The sequence below is a fragment of the Nycticebus coucang genome, chromosome 3 (assembly GCF_027406575.1).
Source record: "Nycticebus coucang isolate mNycCou1 chromosome 3, mNycCou1.pri, whole genome shotgun sequence".
NCBI lineage: Eukaryota > Metazoa > Chordata > Mammalia > Primates > Lorisidae > Nycticebus > Nycticebus coucang.
The window spans coordinates 51,709,204-51,732,248 of record NC_069782.1 but is presented as its reverse complement, the minus strand read 5'-3'; positions in this window follow the sequence as shown (position 1 = coordinate 51,732,248).

The window sequence follows — 23,045 nt, the reverse complement described above, 5'->3', positions numbered from 1 at the left end:
ATGGCTCTGGAGGTCATCTAGTTCCTGGACCTTCCCTGTGCTGTTGCCAGGCTAGGCCTTTCTCTCTCCAAGATGCAAGAGGGAGGCAAGGGTATTCTGGGTGGTCACCAGGCACAGACACCAAGCAGAGGTTCTCCAGAGGGCAGGGGAAACGTCTCCCCTAGCAAGAGTGAGAGCCAGGAGAGACTGCACCTCCCCACTCCAAAGTTAGAACTGCAGAGCCCCTGTTTCCTCTCTGACAGGGGCAGGGCGCTACTCTGTTCAGTATCCCACACAATGCACAGACCTCTCAGAGAACTGGCCAAGCACACCAGCCTCTCTGCAGACAGTTCCTCATGCAAGTGTGAAAGGTGGGCTGTGGACTCAGGACTGCAGGGTGAAAATTTGTTCGCTTTTGTGCTGGGTAGGATGGGGACTTAGAAGTAGAAATTCCCAGGTGCAGGAGAACCGGGACCTCCAGGCTCCCTCCCATGGGGTGAGGAGAGAGTTCCTTTGTTTTCTGTCCACTTGGGGAAAGCGTCCTGGTTGGGGTGAGGGTCTCGCATCTCCTTGGCACCAGGTACCTTCAGTTTATTCACTCCATACCTGATCTCTGTTATCTTTCTCTTTCTCGCCCTCACAGCTTGTCTCAGTGGGGATGATGTGCACCTTGATTTCTTTTCCTTGTGCTCAGCTCCCCAATTCTGACTTGTCTAAGTTCATTTCAGTCTAACTTTTCTCCTTCTGGACAGGAACTTCTTGCAAGATCTGTCTCTAGCCACCCGTCTTGCTGCTTCCCTTAATGTCTACCAGTGTGTTAAATAAAATTGGCAAGAGTGGATATCCTTGCCTGGATGCTGATCTTAGAAGTAAAGCTTTCAGTTTTCTGTACTATGTATAATATTAATGATGAGCTTGTTATATATTGCTTGTATTATATTAGGTACATTCCTTCTACACTTAGTCAGTCAGAAGTTTTAGTCATACAAGGGTGTTGAAAGTTTTTTCAAATGAGTGTCTTACAACTATTGAGATTTTTGTGATTTTTTAAACCTTATCTGTTAACGTGGTGTATCACATTAATTGATTAGGCTATGTTATACTATTCTTACATACCAGGGATAAATCCCACCTGTGATGGTGTATGATGTGCTGCTGAATTTCGTTTGCTAAGACTTTTTTGAGTGTTTTTACATCTATATTCATCAAGGGTATCAGCCTTATAGTTTTCTTTTCTCATAGTATCTTTTTCTGGCTTTGGTGTCAAGGTAATACTGACTTTATAAAATGAAAAGTCTTTTTGAAAGAGTTTAGGAATAATTGATTTTATTTCTTCTTTAAAAGTTTGGCAAAAGTCACTTGTGAAGTCACCTGGTTCTGGGCATTCATTTCTGGGTAAGTATTTGATTACTGATTCAATCTCCTTATTAATTATTCATCTATTTCAATTTTCTATTTCTTCAGGATTTATACTTGGTAGGTTATAAATTTCTGGGAATTTGTGTATTTCTTCTAGGTTATCCAATTTGTTGTTCATAATAGTTTCCTATAATTTGATTTATTTCTGTGACATCATTTGTAATATCGCTTCTTTAATTTATGATTTTGTATGAATCTTATCTCTTTTTTACTTTATATAGTCTAATCAATGTTTGTTTTTTATCAATTTTGTTGGTCTTTTCAAAAAATCAACTTTACATTTTATTGAATTTTTTTGTTGAACCTCAGATCCTGAAAGCAGAGAGAATGCCAACCAGGATAAATACCATAAATGATACGATATTTTCATGCTGAAGGAAGAGTTGAATTGACCAACAGTAACCATGAAGGAACTTTATGTGGTGATAAAACATGTTGTATATCTTATTGGGGATGATGGTTACATAGTAGTATACACTGGTGTGATTCATAGAAGGTACACTCACACTATGTACAATTGTACATAAATTATATATCCATAAACTTGATTTAAAACAACAGCAAAAACTCATCTATATAAATACTTTTCACTGTATTAAGATTCATTTCAGAATTTTTCTTCTTTTCAGATAACTGCATGTTAGTATCCATGTATACATCAAAACATTGAATGAAAACAGAGATTAAATAGGAAAAACAATAGAAATGTAAAAAAAAAAATATCCTGAAAGAAGCCAAGGAAAGAAACCATCTCACTTTTACAAGGTGGATGATAAAAATTACATCTAACGTCACCTCAGAAGCCATGCAAGCAAGGACAGCTGAGTGGAACAGTTTTGTAAGGAATAAACCACCAGCACAAAATTTTATACCTTGCACAACTTTCCTCAGAAGGACAGAAGAAACAGAGATTTACTTTGACAAACAAAAATTGAGAGAATTTGTCACCAATACATTTGACTTGCAAGAAATATTCTTAGAAATTCATTTTTTGCTGTCTATCAAACTTTATTAAGAGTAATTTTAATATGAATGAGAGAGCTTAACTAAAAAGAATTCAATCAAAGTCTTCCTCAGAGGGAGAAGCAGCAGTTGATGCTCACCGAGGCTGTAGCCTTCAAGACTCCACTGCGGGGGCTGCACAATTAAACAAGCAGGTCGCCCTGGACCTCTGAGTCCTCACAGAAGTAACCTTCCTCCGTTCTTGGGGATCTGACGGCCCAAGGTCCGCCTGCCACCTCCAGGCCCCTGTAGGCTATGGACGGAGCCCCAGGAGCAAAAGGGCCACTCAGGAAAGGCTGGAAGGCATTGCCAAGGGCTGCCAGCTTCTGCCTGTTGTAGTAGTTTTCTCTCCTGAGCAACATGGTATCAAACTCAGTGGACATGGCAGCCCTCCATCTGTCTTCAGCTTGCCCCTTATGGAAGAGGATTCCCTCCTGATAAAAGCTAGTGGTTCGCTCCAATTCCTGGGCCAGGTCCTCAGCCATCTCCTTGTAGATGTCTCTTGTCTGCCAAGCGCGCTTTACCATCTCTGACACGGTGGCGAATCTCTTCTCTGTATCCAAGCAGTGGGCTTCCTCCTCCATGACTTTCCTCTCAGCTCCCATCACATTATGTTGCTCCAAACCCAGAGGCATCTGCAGTCTCAGCTCCAACTCCTGGATCTCCCTGTCAAGCTGTGCTTTGTCTTCCTGCAGAGATGACACCTGGCATTGCAGGGCTTCGATTTGCTCTTGTAGCAATTCCCTTCTTTGGATTTCTTTGAACACTTGCCCAGCTACTTCTCCCATTTCTTCCTCAGATCTTTCCATGGATACAGTTAGGTCATCATTGTCATTGACACTATTCAGAGGGATGTCAGGCATGGACACTGTGTGATTATCCTGTCTTGCTTCCTTCTTTTCCTCCACCACGTTCTCATCCTCCATAATGAGGCTCGGAAGCTGCTGGGGGCGGAGTAGGTTATGGGATAGGGATGACAATTGCTTCACTGGACCTCTCTCATCCTGGTTCATTCCTGTCTTCACCCTCTTCAGCCTCCCCTTCTCGTTTTCATCCTGAAATCTTTGCTTCCAACTGGCAAGAACTTGTTGAAATCTTTTCTCAAAATGCTGAAGGTCACTGATGTCACCCAAAGCTGCTATGGTCTTCCTCTGAAGATCTCCATCCTGTTTTGAGGTGAGTGAGACCTGTTGGGTTTCCAGCACCTGGGGAATTTCAGGAGGCTGGCTTTTCTCTCTTTCTTTAAGCAAGTCAACCATGTCCTGTAAGGAATATGTCTTCGTTCCATTGAGAACTGCCAAGCAGAGGGTTTGGAGCCTTAGAGGAGTGGCCTCCACTGGAGGCCATGTAGGGCCAGCATTAGCCCTTGGCATTGGCCCAGAATTAACTTGGGATTTTGGTTCCCCCACAGTCCTGGTTGAGGCCCTTTTGGCTGGCTCTTCCCCTCTTCTTCCTGATCTGCCTCTCCTCATTATAAAGGCCACCAGAACAGTGTACACAAGGACCTGCCAAGAGATCCTGAAGGCTCCCAGCATTTGCCCCAGGTGTTTGAAAAACATCATCAGAACACCCACAGCTGGCCCGGAAACAGCTGTGGAGACATTTCAGGTGAGGGCAGCAGGCCCTCCAAGGCTCTGAAGGACTCCACAGCTCTGTCTTCCCTTGAGGGCCACAACTGACTTCAGAATTCCCTGTGGATTCTTCTGTTGCTAACACAAACAAGTGCCCAGCAACCAGGGTAGAGCGTCAGTTGTAGTGGGGGAGGGGAGGCCACCCATGATCTATGAAACTGGAGACTGTCCCAAGGTGCACTGGGGAAGCATGAGCTGAGGATGGCAGTGCGACATGAGGGAAAGAGGCTGGATCACTATATTCACGTAGAACTGGGCCAACCCATCCACAACCCTCAGACTGAATAGGGAAATATTAGACCGACAGAAAATCTTTGAAAATCTAATACTTTCCTAATTGTATTTGCTAGAACTTCCAGCACTATGTTTAATAGTAAAGGTGAAAGAGGACAAACTTGTCTGGTTCCAGTTCTAAGAGGAAAAGCTTTCAGTTTTTCTCCATTCAGTAATATTAGCTGTGGGTTTGTCATAGATAGCTTCAATCAGTTTTAGAAATGTGCCACCTATGCCTATACTCTTCAGTGTTCTAATTAGAAAAGGATGCTGGATTTTATCAAATGCTTTTTCTGCATCTATTGAGAGGATCATATGATCTTTATTTTTGCCTCTGTTAATATGGTGGATAATGTTTATGGACTTGCGTATGTTAAACCAGCCTTGCATCCCTTGGATGAAACCTATTTGATCATGGTGTATGACTTTTTTGATGATAAGCTGTAATCTATTGGCTAGGATTTTATTGAGAATTTTTGCATCTATATTCATGAGTGAGATTGGTCTGAAATTCTCCTTTTTGGTTGGGTCTTTTCCTGGTTTTGGTATCAGGGTGATGTTTGCTTCATAAAATGCGTTGGGGAAGATTCCTTCTTCCTCGATTTTTTTGGAATGATTTCTGCAGTACAGGAATAAGCTCTTCCTTGAAGATTTGATAGAATTCTGGTGTGAAGCCATCTGGACCAGGGCATTTTTTGTTTGGAAGATTTTTTATTGTTTCTTTGAACTCAGTGCTTGAAATTGGTCTGTTCAGGAGCTCTATTTCTTCCTGGCTGAGTCTAGGAAGAGGGTGTGATTCCAAATATTGATCCATTTCCTTCATATTGTCAAATTTCTGGGCATAGAGTTTCTGGAAGTATTCAGAGATGATCTCTTGTATCTCTGTGGGATCAGTTGTTATTTCCCTTTATCATTTCTGATTGAGGTTACTAGAGATTTTACTTTTCTATTTCTCATTAGTGTGGCCAATGGTTTATCTATTTTATTAATTTTTTTCAAAAAACCAACTCCTTGTTTCATTAATTTTCTGAATGATTCTTTTGTTTTCAATTTCGTTGATCTCTGATTTGATTTTGGAGATTTCTTTTCTTCTGCTGACATTAGGCTTAGATTGTTCTTCTTTTTGCAGCTCCATAAGATGGCTTGTGAGTTTGTTGATGTGCTCTCTTTCTGTTCTTCGAATGTAGGCATCTAAAGTGATAAATTTTCCTTTCAAAACTGCTTTTGCAGTATCCCATTGGTTTTAGTAGCTTGTTTCTTCATTGTTGTTATGCTCAAGGAAGATAATAATTTCCTGTTTTATTCCTTCCTGCACCCATCTGTTATTCAACAGAAGATTGTTTAATTTCCATGTCTTTGTGTGGGGTTCAATGTTTTTTTTTTATTATTATTAAATGATAACTGTATACATTGATATGATCATGGGGCATCATACACTCGCTTCATAGACCATTTGACACATTTTTATCACAGTGGTTAACATAGCCTTTTCGGCGTTATCTCAGTTACTGTGCCAAAACATTTACATTCTACATCTACCAAGTTTCGCAAATACCCCTGTAAGATGCACCACAGGTGTGATCCCACCGATCCCCCTCCCTCTACCCATCCCACCCTTTCCCACTTCCCCCTATTGTTCAGTTGTAACTGGGTTATAGCTTTCATGTGAGAGCCCCAAATTAGCTTCATAGTAGGGCTGAGTACATTGGGTACATTTTCTTCCATTCTTGAGATACTTTACTAAGAAGAATATGTTCCAGCTCCATCCATGTAAACATGAAAGAGGTAAAGTCTCCATCTTTCTTTAAGGCTGCATAGTATTCCATGGTATACATATACCACAATTTATTAATCCATTCGTGGATCGATGGGCACTTGGGCTTTTTCCATGACTTAGCAATTATGAATTGGGCTGCAATAAACATTCTGGTACAAATATCTTTGTTATGTTGTGATTTTTGGTCTTCTGGGTATATGCCCAGCAGAGGAATTACAGGATTGAATGGCAGATCTATTTTTAGATCTCTGAGTGTTCTCCATATATCTTTCCAAAAGGAATGTATTAATTTGCATTCCCACCAGCAGTGCAGAAGTGTTCCCTTTTCTCCGCATCCACGCCAACATCTCTGGTCTTGAGATTTTGTGATATAGGCTAGTCTCATTGGAGTTAGATGATATCTCAAAGTAGTTTTGATTTGCATTTCTCTGATGATTAAAGATGATGAGCATTTTTTCATATGTCTGAAGGCCGTGCGCCTGTCTTCTTCAGAGAAGTTTCTCTTCAAATCCCTTGCCCAGCCTGCGATGGGATCCCTTGTTTTTTTCTTGCTGATGCGTTTGAGTTCTCTGTGGATTCTGGTTATTAAACCTTTGTCAGAGATATACCCCGCAAATATCTTCTCCCATTCTGAGGGCTGTCTGCTTGCTCTGCTTACTGTGTTCTTAGCTGTGCAGAAGCTTTTTAGTTTGATCAAGTCCCAGTAGTGTATTTTTGAAGCTGCTTCAATTGCCCGGGGGGTTCTCCTCATGAAATACTCACCCAGACCAATTTCTTCAAGGGTTTTCCCTGCATTCTCCTCTAGTATTTTTATAGTTTCATGTTTTAAGTTTAAATCTTTAATCCAATGAGAGTCTATCTTAGTTAATGGTGAAAGGTGTGGGTCCAATTTCCGTCTTCTGCAGGTTGCCAGCCAGTTCACCCAGCACCATTTGTTAAATAGGGAATCTTTTCCCCACTGAATGTTTTTAATTGGCTTGTCAAAAATCAAATAGCAGTAAGTAGCTGGATTCATCTCTTGGTTCTCTATTCTGTTCCAGATATCTACTTCTCTGTTTTTGTGCCAATACCATGCTGTTTTGATCACTATCGATTTGTAGTAAAGTCTGAGGTCTGGTAGTGTGATTCCTCCTGCTTTGTTTTTATTTCTGAGTAATGTCTTAGCTATTCGAGGTTTTTTCTGATTCCATAGAAAACGAAGTAATGTTTTTTCAAGATCTTTAAAATATGACAGTGGAGCTTTAATAGGGAGTGCGTTAAAATTATATATTGCTTTGGGTAGTATGGACATTTTGATAATGTTGATTCTTCCCAGCCATGAGCATGGTATGTTTTTCCATTTGTTAACATTTTCAGCTATTTCTTTTCTTAGAGTTTCATAGTTCTCTTTATAGAGATCTTTCACGTCTTTTGTTAGGTAAATTCCCAAATATTTCATCTTCTTTGGCACTACTGTGAATGGGATAGAGTCCTTAACTGCTTTTTCAACTTGACTGTTGTTGGTGTATATAAAGGCTACCGATTTATGAATGTTGATTTTGTAACCTGAGACGCTGCTGTATTCCTTGATCACTTCTAGGAGTTTTGTAGTAGAGTCCCTAGTGTTATCCAGTTACACAATCATATCATCTGCAAAGAGTGAAAGTTTGATCTCTTCTGACCCTATATGGATACCCTTGATTGCCTTTTCTTCCCTAATTGCGGTGGCTAAAACTTCCATTACAATGTTGAAAAGCAATGGAGACAATGGGCATCCTTGTCTGGTTCCTGATCTGAGTGGAAATGATTCCAATTTAACTCCATTCAATATGATATTGGCTGTGGGTTAGCTGTAGATGGCCTCTATCAGTTTAAGGAAAGTCCCTTCTAGACCAATTTTCTTGAGTGTTCTGATCATGAAGGGATGCTGGATATTATCAAAAGCTTTTTCTTCATCAATTGAGAGAATCATATGGTCTTTGTTTTTTAATTTGTTTATGTGCTGAATTACATTTATAGATTTACGTATATTTAACCAGCCTTGACGCCCTGGGATAAAACCAACTTGGTCGTGATGTATAATTTGTTTGATGTGTTGCTGGACTCTTTTTGTTAGGATCTTGTTGATAATTTTTGCATCTATATTCATTAGTGATATTGGTCTATAATTTTCTTTTCTTGTTGGGTCTTTTCCTGGTTTGGGCATCAGGGTGATGTTTGCTTCATAGAACGTGTTGGGTAGTCTTCCATCTTTTTCTACATTTTGGAACAGGTTGAGTAATATAGGTACTAATTCCTCTTTAAAGGTTTGGTAGAATTCTGACGTGAAACCATCTGGTCCCAGGCTTTTCTTTTTAGGGAGGATTTGTATAGTTGATGCTATTTCTGAACTTGATATGGGTCTGTTCAACATTTCCACTTGATTCTGGTTAAGTCTTGGAAGGTGGTGTGCTTCCAAGTATCATTCTATTTCCTTCAGATTTTCATATTTCTGAGAATAAAGTTTCTTGTAATATTCATTAAGGATTTTTTGGATTTCTGATGAGTCTGTTGTTATTTCATCTTTGTTGTTTCAGATTGATGAGATTAGAGATTTTACTCTTTTTTTCCTGATTAGGTTGGCCAGAGGTTTATCTATTTTATTGACCTTTTCAAAAAACCAACTTTTTGATTTATTGATCTGTTGTATTATTCTTTTGTTTTCAATTTCATTTAATTCTGCTCTAATTTTGGTTATTTCTTTTCTTCTACTGGGTTTTGGGGTGGAATGTTCTTCCTTTTCCAGTTGCTTGAGATGTCCCATTAAGTTGTTAACTTCCTCTCTTTCCGTTCTCTTGAGGAAGGCTTGCAGTGCTATAAATTTCCCTCTTAGAACTGCCTTTGCGGTGTCCCAGAGGTTCTGATAGTTTGTGTCTTCATTGTCGTTTTGTTCCAAAAAATTGGCGATTTCTTTCTTAATCTCTTCTCTGACCCAGCTATCATTCAGCATAAGGTTATTTAACTTCCATGTTTTTGTATGAGCATGCAGATTCCTGTTGTTACTCAATTCAAGTTTTATTCCATGATGGTCCGAGAAGATGCATGGAATAATTTCTATTCCTTTAAATTTACTGAGGTTAGACTTGTGACCTAAAATGTGGTCAATTTTGGAGTAAGTTCCATGGGCTGGTGAGAAGTATGTGTATTCAGTTTTGTTGGGATGAAATGTTCTGTAGATGTCTGCTAAATCTAAATATTGGTTGGTTAGGTTTAAATCTAAGATTTCTTTGCTCAGCTTCTTGCTGGAGGATCGATCCAACACTGCCAAAGGAGTGTTGAAATCTCCGACAATTATGGAGCTGGAGGAAATCAAGTTACTCATGTCTGTTAGAGTTTCTAACAAATTGAAGTGCATTCTGATTGGGCACATAGATATTAATAATTGAGATCTGATCATATTGAGTATTACCCTTAACAAATATGAAGTGACCATTCTTGTCCTTCCTTACTTTTGATGGTTTAAAGCCTACTGTATCTGCAAATAAAATTGCAACACCTGCTTTTTTCTGATTACCATTTGCCTGAAATATGGATGACCATCCTTTCACCCTGAGTCTGTATTTGTCTTTAAAGTTGAGATGTGACTCTTGTATGCAACAAATATCTGGCTTGAGTTTTTGTATCCAGTCAGCTAACCTATGCCTCTTTAGAGGACAGTTTAAGCCATTCACATTGATGGAGAGTATTGATACGTCTGGTGGAATTTTGGGTATCAAGTTTTTCAAAGGTCTAGTGGACATTTTTAATCCTTTCACCAGTGTGGAAGTTGGAGTTTTATCCGAAGTTTCTGAATGAGTTTACTTTTGTGGTTTAGGATTGGGTTGGTCATTGTGGAGGATAGGTCTGAGACCATCCTGAAGAGCTGGTTTACTTATGGCAAATTTTTTCAACATATGAATATCATTGAGTATTTAATTTCTCCATCATAGATGAAACTCAGTTTGGCTGGATACAAGATCCTGGGTTGAAAGTTTTTTTGCTTTAGGAGATTAAAAGTTGATGACCACCCTCTTCTGGCTTGAAAAGTTTCAGCAGAGAGATCTGCAGTTATTCTAATATTCTTACCTTTGTACGTAATAGTTTTCTTTCGCCAGACTGCTTTGAGAATCTTCTCTTTCATGTTAACTTTAGTGAAGCTAATTATGATATGTCTGGTGGATGACTTATTGGGGTTGAATCGTGCTGGGGTTCTGAAGCTATCTGCTATCTGAATTTCAGATTCTCTTGGCATGTCTGGAAAATTTTCTTTCATAATTTCATGCAGAAGGGCCTCTCTGCCCTTGGAGGCCACTTCATCGTTCTCAGAAATCCCTATAATTCTTATATTGCTTTTTTTCGAATTATCTGAGAGCTCTCTGAGTGAGTGATCCGTTTTTGCTCTCCATTTCTCTTCCTCTTTGAGAGATTGGGAGCGTTCGAAGACTTTATCTTCAATGTCAGAAATCCTTTCTTCTGCTTGCTCCATTCTGTTGCTGAGGGATTCTACTGTATTTTTCATATCTTTGAGGGCTGTAAGTTCTTGCTTCAGTGTGTCTAAGTCTTTGGTGGTTTTATCTTTAAATTCGTTAAATTCTTGAGACAACCTTTGAATTTCTCCTCGAATTCCTAATTCCATTTTGTTAATCTTGTCTGCAATCCAAATTCTGAATTCGATTTCTGACATCTCAGCCAGTTGTTTATGAATGGGATCTTCAATCACATCTGCCATATCTTTTCTGGGGGGGGTTGATCTATTCTGGTTATTCATGTTACCAGAGTTTTTCCGCTGATTCCGCCCCATGGTTATTTCACTCCCTTTGGTTTTTCCCCTGGGGCTTTATCGAGGGGCCATACAGTGTTGTGGCCTGAGAAACTGGGGCCCTGTCTGGTGTCGTGGAGCAAGTGGTTCTGTCTTGTTTTCAGCTGGCTTCTGTTCAATCCTATTGCAACTTCTACTCTGGCTTGAAGTCTCAGCTGTGTGGAAAAATCAGCAATTAAGTCACCCGCCCGCCCACCTCTGGCCCCAGTTGGAAAAGGAGAATCAAATCTTCCTACAATCGCACACCCAGGGCACCGCCTGAAAAGTCCTCAGTCTTTTAGCCCAGTTCAAAAGGTCCAAATCAACTGTCTCAATTGGCACCTGTCTCGGGTGGGAGAGTTCAAGAGGTCTCTGGGAAGTGGATCACAGGAGCCTGGTGACTCCTCTGACATGGCTCACCCCAGTGCAGCGTGGAATCAGGAGGAGCCACTCAGCAAACAGAGCAGTCTGGGAAGGTTGACGTCTCCTTCCCCACTTTGCCCATCCGTCGGACCCAGTCACTGGTATCTCTGCAGATGGCTAACCCAGTTGCCTGCAGTGAACAGACACTCCAGGGGTTTGCACCTGCCTGAATCGCAAGGAAGTCTGCCAGGCCCCCGCAGACTGCCACTATCTAGCTGGAGGAGATGGGGCCTGACATCTTTGAGTGCTTGATGCAGGTGATGGGAAGGAGGTGTTCACTCAGGCTTAGCCCCGTCCCTGATGGATGCTGCTAACAGAACAGAACAGAACAGAACAGACAACTTTGCGGGGTTCTATCTCTGTTCCTGTTGTCGCCTACAGAAGACGGGCTGTTTTGAGTTCAAACGTCTTTGCTGCTGGAGATTTGTGTCTGAACACCTCTGTGGGTCGGCCCCGCCCTGGAAGCTTCCCGGGTTTGTGAGCCGTGTCAGGAAATCCCCCGCTCACCGGTGGCCTCCTCTGGTTGCCCAGGGAGACAGGGGGTGTGGCCTCAGAATATCCAGAAGTGAGCGTTCTGCCGTTAAAGAAAAAGCGGCTGTTGATCTACCTCCAGGGAACTGCTGCTCTGGTGTTGGCACTCAGCCGACCCTTTTCTCCTCTGTCTCGCACCTCAGAGTCAGCACTGAGTGGCCGCAGTTTATGCTGGGTCCACACCCCTCAAGAGATCCCCCAAGAATCCGAACTCTTGGGGGATAGGCCCCCAGACTCCGATTGGGAGTGGGGGGAAGCTAGAGTTTCATTCAGTTTTACGCCCGCCCGGGGAGGGCTGTTGCACTGCACCACAGGGAAGTGCCGCCAGGGCTTGATTTCCCCTCAGCAGAGTGCCCTCTCCTTGCTCACGTGTCTCAGAGTCAGTGCTGACCTGATGCAGCTCGGGCACTGTGCACTCCCCTCGAGAAATCACCCAAGGATCCGAACTCCTGGGGGACAGGCCTCCAGACCCCGAGTGAGAGTAGGGGCTCTCAGCTCTCAGCGGGGAAGCTAGAGTTTTATTCAGTTTTGTGCCCAGTCCCATAATGTTGCCCGGGGAGGGCTGCTACACCTAATCCGCAGGGAAGTGCCTCCGAGGCGTGACTCCCACTCAGTAGAGTGCTTTCTCCTCGCCCGCGTGTCTCAGAGTCAGTGCTGACCAGTCGCGGCTCAGGCACTGTGCGCTCCCCTTGAGAAATCACCCAAGGATCTGAACTCCTGGGGGACAGGTCCCCAGACCCCAAGTGAGAGTGGTGGGGGGGAGCTAGAGTTTCATTCAGTTTTATGTCTGGCTGTATTGATGCATGGGGAGGGCTGCTGCACCGCACAACAGGGAAGTGCTGCTGAGGCATAACTCCCCCTCAGCCCGGTGCCCTCTCCTCACTCACGTGCCTCAGAGTCAATGCTGACCAGTCGCAACTTGAGGACTGTCCACTCCCCTTGAGAAATCACTCAAGGATCCGAACTCCTGGGGGACAGGCCTCCAGACCTCAGTGGGCGGGAGGGGAGTGTTGGGGATTCAGGGTTGCCGGCAAAGGATTTTTAAAGTTTTATTCAGTTTTATGCCCGGCAGGAGAAGGCCACGGCACCCCAGTAGGGGAGGTAGGTCCAGGTTTTCGAAGGTCTCTCCCGTGGAGTGGAGTGGGAAGGCCTTTAATTTCTGCCCGCTTGTTTAATTGTGGGGCTCTTGAGCCGGTCCCATGGGGGAGGGGGACTCCCGTCTGCTTGGTGGTGGATTTTGTACCTTTTATTTGCGTCCTTGTGATCACAGCTTGCCTCAGCGGTGTTGATGTGCGTTCTTCAACCTTCTCTCTTGGTGAGGCTCAAGTCCACCAGGATACTTACTAAATTCCTGTCCCTTAACTCTCCTTCTGGACGGGAGCCTCTGTTGAAAGCTGGGTTCAGTCCGCCATCTTGTCTCCCTCCCCGGGTTCAATGTTTGTGTTAGAGTTGAGTTCTACCCTTAGTGACTTATGGTCTGAGAAGATGCAAGGTAAAATTTCAATTCTTTTTTATTCTGTTGATATTTGTTTTGTGTCCCAGGATATGATCAATTTTGGAGAATGTTCTATGGGGTGATGAGAATAATGTATATACTTTATCTTTGGGATGGAATGTTCTATATGCATCTATCAAGCACAGTTGTTCTAGTGTCTCATTTAAATCTCCTATATCTTTGTTTAATTTCTGTTTAGAGGATCTGTCCAGCTCTGTAAGAAGAGTGTTAAAAGTCCCCTGTTATTATGGTATTATCAGATATCATATTGCTTACACTGAGTAAGGTTTGTTTCAAGAATTTGGGAGCAGGGCGGCGCCTGTGGCTCAAGGAGTAGGGCGCCAGTCCCACATGCTGGAGGCGGTGGGTTCAAACCTAGCCCTGGCCAAAAACAAAACAAAACAAAAAAAAAATGATCTGGGAGCATTTAAATTGGGTGCATAAATATTTAGAATTGAAACGTCTTCTTGTTGTATTTTTCCCTTGACCAATATAAAGTGACCATCTTTGTCTTTTTTGACTTTTGTTGCTTTAAATCCACACGTATCTGAAAATAAGATCACAACTCCTCTTTTCTTCTAAATACCATTTGCCAGAAAAATTGTCTTCCAACCCTTGACTCGGAGTTTTAATTTGTCTTTTGAAGCCAGGTGTGTTTCTTACAGATAGCAAATGGATGGCTTGTGTTTTTTAATCCAGTCAGCCAATCTATGTCTCTTCAGTGGGGAATTCAAGCCATTAACATTTATTGAGATAATTGATAAGTGTGGTAGTGTTCTATTCATCTTATTTTGTGAGAGTCCATTGCTTAGTTTTATCTTTTGCATCAGTGTGGAAGTTAGGTTGTGTCCTTTAATTTGGAGTTTTTACTTTGCTGCTGATCCATTGTGATGGTCAGAGTATAGAACAGGTTGAAGTATTTCCTGTAGAGCTGGTCTTGGCAAGACAAGGAAATAAATGGAATCCAAATGAGAGCAGAGGAGGTCAAACTCTCTCTCTTTGCTGACGGCCTGATCTTATACTTAGAGAATCCCAAAGACTCAACCACAAGACTCCTAGATGTCATCAATAAATACAGTAATCTTTCAGGATATAAAATCAATGTCCACAAGTCAGTAGCCGTTGTTCAGTTCAGTCAATACAGTTCATTAAAGTTTCCTATGATTTACATTGTCTGTGTTGTTGGGTTTTTTTTTTTATATACATGTTATCACAAAGGGGCAGTCTTCACATTAACCACAGCTGAATATAAAAACATGGATCAGCATCTAGATTTAAGTTCCCATGGTACAGATATATATTTTTTTGCAGTAGTTGATTATTTTATGATGATATGCCAATAACAGTGAAGATGAGAAGCTAATTAAGGACACAACTCCCTTCACCATAGTCTCAAAGAAAATGAAATACCTAGGAATATACCTAACAAAGGAGGTGAAGGACCTCTATAAAGAAAATTATAAAATCCTCAGAAAGGAAATAGCAGAGGATTTTAACAAATGGAAGAACACACCATGCTCATGGATGGGCAGAATCAACATTGTTACAATGTCTATACTTCCCAAAGCAATCTACCTATTCAATGCCATTCCTATCAAAATACCAGCATCGTGCTTTCAAGATTTGGAAAAAATGATTCTGCGTTTTGTATAGAACCAGAAAAAAACCCGTATAGGTAAGGCAGTTCTTAGTAATAAAAATAAAGCTGGGGGCATGAGCATACTAGATTTTAGTCTGTACTACAAAGCCATAGTTATCAAGACAGCATGGTACTGGCACAAAAATAGAGACATAGACACTTGGAATCAAATTGAAAACCAAGAAATGAAACTAACATCTTACAACCACCTAATCTTTGATAAACCAAACAAGATCATACCTTGGGGGAAAGACTCCCTATTCAATAAATGGTGTTGGGAGAACTGGATATCCACATGTAAAAGACTGAAACTGGACCCACACCTTTCCCCACTCACAAAAAATGATTAAAAATAGGTAAAGGACTTAAATTTAAGGCATGAAACAATAAAAATCCTCAAAGAAACCATAGGAAAAACACTGGAAGATATTGGCCTGGGGAAAGACTTCATGAAGAAGACTGCCATGGCAATTGCAACAACAACAAAAATAAACAAATGGGACTTCATTAAACTGAAAAGCTTCTGTACAGCTAAGGAGACAATAACCAAAGCAAAGAGACAACCTACACAATGGAAAAGGATATTTTCATATTTTGAATCAGACAAAAGCTTAATAACTAGGATCTATAGAGAATTCAAATTAATCCACATGAAAAAAGCCAACAATCCCATATATCAATGGGCAAGAGACATGAATAGAACCTTCTCTAAAGAAGACAGACGAATAGCTAACATACATATGAAAAAATGTTCATCGTTCCTATATATTAGAGAAATGCAGATCGAAACCACCCTGAGATACCATCTAACCCCAGTGAGAATGACCCACATCACATAATCTCAAAACTGCAGATGCCGGAGTGGATATGGAGAGAAGGGATCACTTTTACACTGCTGGTGGGACTGCAAACTAGCACAACCTTTCTGGAAGGAAGTATGGAGAAACCTCAAAGCACTCAAGCTAGACCTCCCATTTGATCCTGCAATCCCATTACTGGGCATCTATCCAGAAAGAAAAAAAATCCTTTTATCATAAGGACACTTGTACTAGACTGTTTATTGCAGCTCAATTTACAATCGCCAAAATGTGGAAACAGCCTAAATGCCCACCAACCCAGGAATGGATTAACAAGCTGTGGTATATGTATACCATGGAATACTATTCAGGTATTTAAAAAAATGGAGACCTACATTAGTTTCATAATAAGGGTGAGTACATTGGGTGCTTTTTCTTCCATTCTTGAGACACTTTACTAAGAATAGGGAGAAAGGGGAAAGGGAGGGGAGGGGGGGAGGGAGGGGGAAGGTTGGGGATTAATGGGATTACACCTGCGGTGCATCTTACAAGGGTATATGTGAATCCTAGTAAATGTGGAATGTAAAGGTCTTAGCAAAATAACTAAGAAAATGCTACAAAAGCTATGTTAACTAATGTGATGAAAATGTGTCAAACGATCTATGAACCAAGTGTATGGTGCCCCACGATCATACTAATGTACACAGCTATGGTTTAATAAAAATAAATAAATAAATAAATAAATAAATGGAGACTTTACATCCTTTGTATTAACCTGGATGGAAGTGGAAGATATTATTCTTAGTAAAGCATCAAAGCATGGAGAAACATGAATCATATGTACTCAATTTTGATATGAGGACAATTAATGACAGTTAAGGTCATGGGGGGGTGAGGAAAAGCAGAGAGAGGGAAGGAGGGAGAGGGGTGGGGCCTTGGTGTGTGCCACACCTTCTGGGGGCAAGACACGATTGCAAGAGGGACTTTACCTAGCAAATGCAATCAGTGTAACCTGGCTTATTGTACCCTCAATGAATCCCCAACAATAAAAAAAAGAGAAAAAAAAAAAAAAGAAATGCTGCGTCATATGGTAAGGAAATTCTGAAGACACATTAAACCACTACTGAAATATTTCCTAAAGTTCTACCCAGCCTACTATTTACATGCTTCCATCTTTGAAATTTAAATCATTTTCTTTTGCGAGCCTTTTATTACTACTGAGGTTTACATTTATTTGTGTTGTATATGATCATCATATGTGAAATTTTTATTCATACTTCTACCCATTTTTCTAAAAGGGTCCCAGTAGTTTTTCTTGCTCAAGGCCCTCTAATATTTATCCAGCCAAGTTGGGACCATGCATCACTATCTTGCAAATAAAGACATTAGGCTCAGACGTGTTGAATATCCTGCTTAACATCATAAAACTAGCAAATGGTAAAATAGGTTTCACACTTACATTTTACCATTCTAAAAACTTATTTTTTCCATTTTTTTCTCTTTCCATAGGTGAAGTAACCTAAAATAATGAAATAATTTGTTTCCTTCTCAAATCTTTTTTTTTTTTTAAACTAAATCATAGCTGTGTACAATAATGCATTTATGGGGTATAATGTGCTGGTTTTATATACAATTTGAAATACTTACAACAAACTGGTTAAAATAGCCTTCACTGCACTTTCTTAATTATTGTCTTAAGACATTTATACTCTATATTTAGTATACCTGACATGTACCCTGGTTAAATGCACCATAGGTGTGGTCCGACCAATTACCCTCCCTCCACCCACCCTCCTCCCCTCCTCTTCCCCTTCAACTTGGGCTATAGTTGGGTTATAGGTTTCATATGGAAGTAAAAAAGTGAAAAACATGAGGTTTTGGTGATACATGGAAGCATAAAATTTCTTTGTAATTATAGCATTTAAACAGTGTTAAACTTCACTCAATAGAGCTGTTTTTTAAAACACCTGTAGTGGATAAGTTCAGAATAAACGGATGTGTTACTTAGTTCAATGTAAGCATTTCACATTGTATATTGAAGCAGTACCATATAAATTCATCAATGTACAAAGGTTATGATTTAATAAAAACAATTAAAAAAAAAAGTTCAGTATAACCTTTAGGTGCTGAAGGGAAAAGAGTATTGGGTTCCAATCTCAGATGTGCCATATCCTAGTATTTGACCTAGGACAATTTACTTATCATGTTTGTGCATTCCACAGTTGCATATGAGGAAAATAATATTTGCTTTATATGGACATAAAAATTAAATAAAATTATATTTATTATATTAATTTCTACATATACTAAATGCTCAAATGTTATATGTATAGTTAAACAGATTAAATGAACTTTCCCAATTATTAAAAGATGCTTCTAAATGCAAAAAAAAATAAAATCTAAGACTTTGCCTATTCCAGTTGATTTCTATCCAGTTCATACACTTGAAATTGAGGTATCTTGGTGGACACCTTTGGGGAGACCCTTCATTCCTGTGGCCCTGTGTGTGGGCCTTCAACAAACACAAGGAGAGAGCCTCAAAGGAAGTGTGTCCCTGAACGCTTGTAGGTGGGACCAGGCTTCCACGTAACAGAAGGAAACTTAAGATCAGGGTAATGGACCTCCTCCAGGGACAGGGTCACCACACTACCCTGACAGGATCGTGTGCAGACTTAGGGCTATGGCATGCCCCAGCTCTGACCCTCTATCTATGCTGTGGGGGTAGGTGGGGCCTGGAGTGCCCCCAGATACTAGCTATTCTGAGGTCCTTAAACCTCTCCCAAGCCATTATAGAAGTTCTTTAGAGAGATGGAAAATTATATGGGTCATAAAGTTAAATTTACATAAAAAATGAAAATAAATAGGTAAAGGTAAAATAAAAACTTTTGTCTTCTTTTTAATTGATATAACAGGTAACAATTTATATAAAATAATAATAGCCACAGTGAATTCAATTATATATGCTTATGTATGTATATATGTTTACATATAAGGAAATAAATTATAGCACTGATACAAGAAATGGGAGGGACGAAATAGGAATATTTGTTCATTTAAGGTACTCACACTACCCATGAAGTAGTATAGTGTCATCAAAACGTTGACTTGGAATGTTAGGTGGAAATGCATAATGCAAACTCTAGGATAACCACTAGAGTTAGTAAAAAATTAGTAAAATTAGTAAAAAAAATTAGTAAAAAAAAGTATAACTTACATACTAATAAGAAAGAGAAAATAGAATTATAAAATGCTCAATGAAAACCAGAAAAAGACCAGAAGACAAAAATAGGACAAATACCACGGAAAACAATTACGAAATAGTAAAAAATACCATGAATACTATGTCAATAATAGTATTGATCACCAATGTTTAAGGAAAACAATTACGAAATAGTAAAAAATACCATGAATACTATCTCAATAATAGTATTGAACACCAATGTTTAAAATGCAACAAATAAAAGATAAAGATTTTCAAAACTGATCAAGAAATAAGAAACAATTATATGCTGTACACAAGAAACCTACTTTAAGGCAGTGCCTGTGTCCCAGTGAGTTGGGTGCCAGCCCCATATAACAAGGCTGGCAGGTAAAGCCTTGCCCTGGCCAAACTGCAACAAAAAATAGCCAGGCATTGTGGGAGGTGCTCTGGAGGCTGAGGCAGGAGAGTCACCTAAGCCCAAGAGCTGGAGGTTGCTGTGAGCTGTGATGCCACGGCACTCTACTGAGGGTGATAAAGTGAGACTCTGTCTCTCTAAAAAAAAAAAAAGAAACCTACTTTAAATATGAAAACATATCAAGGGGAGGATGGAGGAGAGAGAGGGCAATTGTTGCGTTTTCACCTAATGTGCACAATGTGAGGGTGTTCAACATACCCCCTGGGTTAAGAGCTGCATTACAACTTGAGTTTATGTTAGAATTCAAAACAAGGTACCTGAACATTTCTATCCTCATGCTAAACTGAAATAAAAATAAATAAATATGAAAACATGTCAATTAAAATAAGGGAGACAGCTATAATAGAATTATAGGACAACACAGGATACATCTAGAAGACCTCCAGTTTGGCAATAACTTTTAGATACAACACATAAGTCTCAGTCCATACAAGAAAAAACGTGTGAACTAGACTTGATTAAAATGGAAAACCCTACTCCACAAATAACATTTCAACAGAAGGAAAGACAAGGCATAGACTGAGAGAAAATACCTGCAGAAGACATATCTGATAAGACCAAAACTCCCGGCTGATCAGTACTGGGATCACACCTTAGCTAGGTGAGTAGTCACTGCACTGCTCCCTGGGCAATATAGTGAGACCTCCTCTCTTTAAAAAGAAGACATATCTCATAAAGATCTATTAACCATAATTTTCAAAGCACTCTTAACAACAACAAAAAAAAAGCAATGCTATTTTAGGAATTGATAAAAGACATTAACATACACTTCACCAGAAAAGATACACAGACAGCAATTTAGCACAGGAAAAGATGATCCTCATCATATGGCATCAGGGGTATGCAAATTAAAACAACAATGAGATACTGATGTATATCAGAACACTGATAACACCAAATGCTGGTGAAAATACGATGTCAGGGATTTTCATTTATTGCTGGTCAAAATGCAAAGTGGTACAGCCGCCTTGGAAGAGAATTTGGCATTTCCTTACAAAAGTAAACATAACTCTAACCATATGATCCAGCAAACACGCTCCTTTCTGTTTACCAAGGAGATGAAGACCTATGTTCACACAAAAACCTATAAGCTGATATATATAGCAGCTTTATTTGTAATTGCCAAAACTGAGAAGCAACCAAGACGTGCACTGATGAATGGATAAACTGTGATACACCCTGACAGTGGAATATTATTCACTGCGAAAAGCTCACAGCAACCTCAAACTCTAAGGCTTAAGCAGTTCTCTTGCCTCAGCCTCCCACGTAGCTTGGGCTACAGGCATCCATCACAACGCCTGGCTATTTTTCGTTGCAGTTATCATTGTTTAGCTGGCACGGGCCAGTTTCAAACCCAACTTCAGTATATATGGCTGGTGCCATAACGGCTGTGCAACAAGTGCGGAGCCTATCTTTTTATTTTTTTAACTTTCTATCAATCTAAAACCCTCCAGCCATTTGATTCCTATTCTCAGATAGTAATCTATCAAAATTTGCTTATCTAATTACCCACTTACGTAGGGGCTTTATTTGTTCTTTGAAAATATAATATTTATTTACGAAAAAAAAAAAACAAAAAACAGAACTGGGCTATCAAACCTTGAAAAGACATAGAGGAAACTTAAATACATATTACTCCATGAAAGAGCCAGTCTAGAAAGTCTACTTACTATATGATTAAAATAATATGATGTTCAGGAAAAGGCAAACCTATGGAGACAGTGGTTGCCAGGGGTTTAGGAAGACGGAAGGATTATTAGGTGGAATAAAAAGGATTTTTAGGGCAGTGAAACCACTGTGTGTGACGTGTCGTGGTAAACACATGTCATGATACGTTTGTTCATACGTTTTATTATTGGGAAATAAACTAACTGGGGACCCTTAGGGAGCACTATAAGGACCTATTTGGCAACTAAAACTGGTGGGGTGAGACCCGATCTGGAGCCCCGGGAAGTGAAGTTAACTACGCCTTTACCAATGATCTTGAGCTTGTGCTTGTGGCCCTGCCCTCACACAGCCGGCAAAGCTCCCTTTCAGGGTTACAGAGAGAGTCTCTGTGGGCTGGCCTTGCTTACATAGTGCAAACTATCTGTCCTGGTGTCAGCCTGGACTCCACCCAGTTTAAAGGAGATGCAGTATTTCGCTGGAGTTTCTGGTGTATAAAGATTGGAATACCTGAATCCCACTTGTGACAGTGACACCTGGAGGAGGGGAATTCTCAGATGTACCCACTGTTCCTGCCACTCAGGGCACCAACCCCTCTCTGTGCAAACAAATTCAAGTGAGGGGCTCGCCTGCTGCCCCAGCCAGTGGCGGCGGGAGAATACAAATCCGTGGTAGGACCGTTCTGGCGGAGAGTTCCAATGAATGTCGCTCCTGCACACGGGTTCAGAGAAGCCATGTTCCTCCCCGCACCCCCAGAGTCCTGGCTGTGACTAGCTAAAATTCAGCCATCACTCATGGCTGAGGAGGGGGTGTAGGTCCTGGACCTTCCCAGTGCTGTTGCCAGGCTAGGCCTTTCTCTCTCCCAGTTGCAAGGAGGGAGGCAAGGGTCCCTGCGGGTCGCCAGGCACAGACACCAAGCAGAGGTTCTCCAGAGGGCAGGGGAAACGTCTCCCCTAGCAAGCGTGAGAGCCAGGAGAGACCGCACCTCCCGACTCCAAAGTTAGAACTGCAGAGCCCCTGTTTCCTCTCTGGCAGGGGCAGGGCGCTACTCTGTTCAGCAGCCCACACCATGCACAGGTCTCTCAGAGAACTGGCCAAGCACACAAGGCTCTCTGCAGACAGTTCCTCAGGCAAGTGTGAAAGATGGGCTGTGTGCTCAGGATTACAGGGTGAAAATTTTTGAGCTGGGCAGGATGGGGACTTAAGGGTAGAAATTCCCAGGTGAAGGACAACCGGGATCTCGAGGCTCCCCCTATGAGGTGAGGTGACAGGTCCTTTGCTTTCTGCCCACTTGGGAAAGCGTCCTGGTTCGGGTGAGGGTCTCCCATCCCCTTGGCACCAGGCACCTGTAGTTTATTCACTCCTTACCTGATCTCTGTTCTCTCTCTCTTTCGCGCCATCACAGCTTGTCTCAGGGAGGATGATGTGCACCTTGATTTCTTCTCCTTTTGTGCTCAGCTCCCCAATTTTGACATGTCTAAGTTCATTTTAGTCTAACTTTTCTCCTTCTGGACAGGAGCTTCTTGCAAGATTTGTCTCTAGCCACCCGTCTTTGCCCCTCCCCTGAATCTCTACTAGTGTGTTAAATAGTATTGGCAAGAGTGGACATCCTTGCCTGGATCCTGATCTTAGAAGAAAAGCTTTCAGTTATCCCTACCATGTATAATATTAATGATGAGCTTGTCATATATCGCTTGTATTATATTAGGTACATTCCTCCTATACTTAGTCTGTCAGAAGTTTTTATCATAAAAGGGTGTTCAATGTTTTTTTCAAATGAATTTTTTGAAACTATTGAGATTTTTGTGATTTTTTTAACCCTTAACTGTTAATGTGCTGTATCACATTAAATGATTAGCATATGTTATACTAATTCTTACATACCAGAGATAAATCCCACCTGTGATGGTGTATGATGTGCTGTTGAATTTGGTTTGCTAGG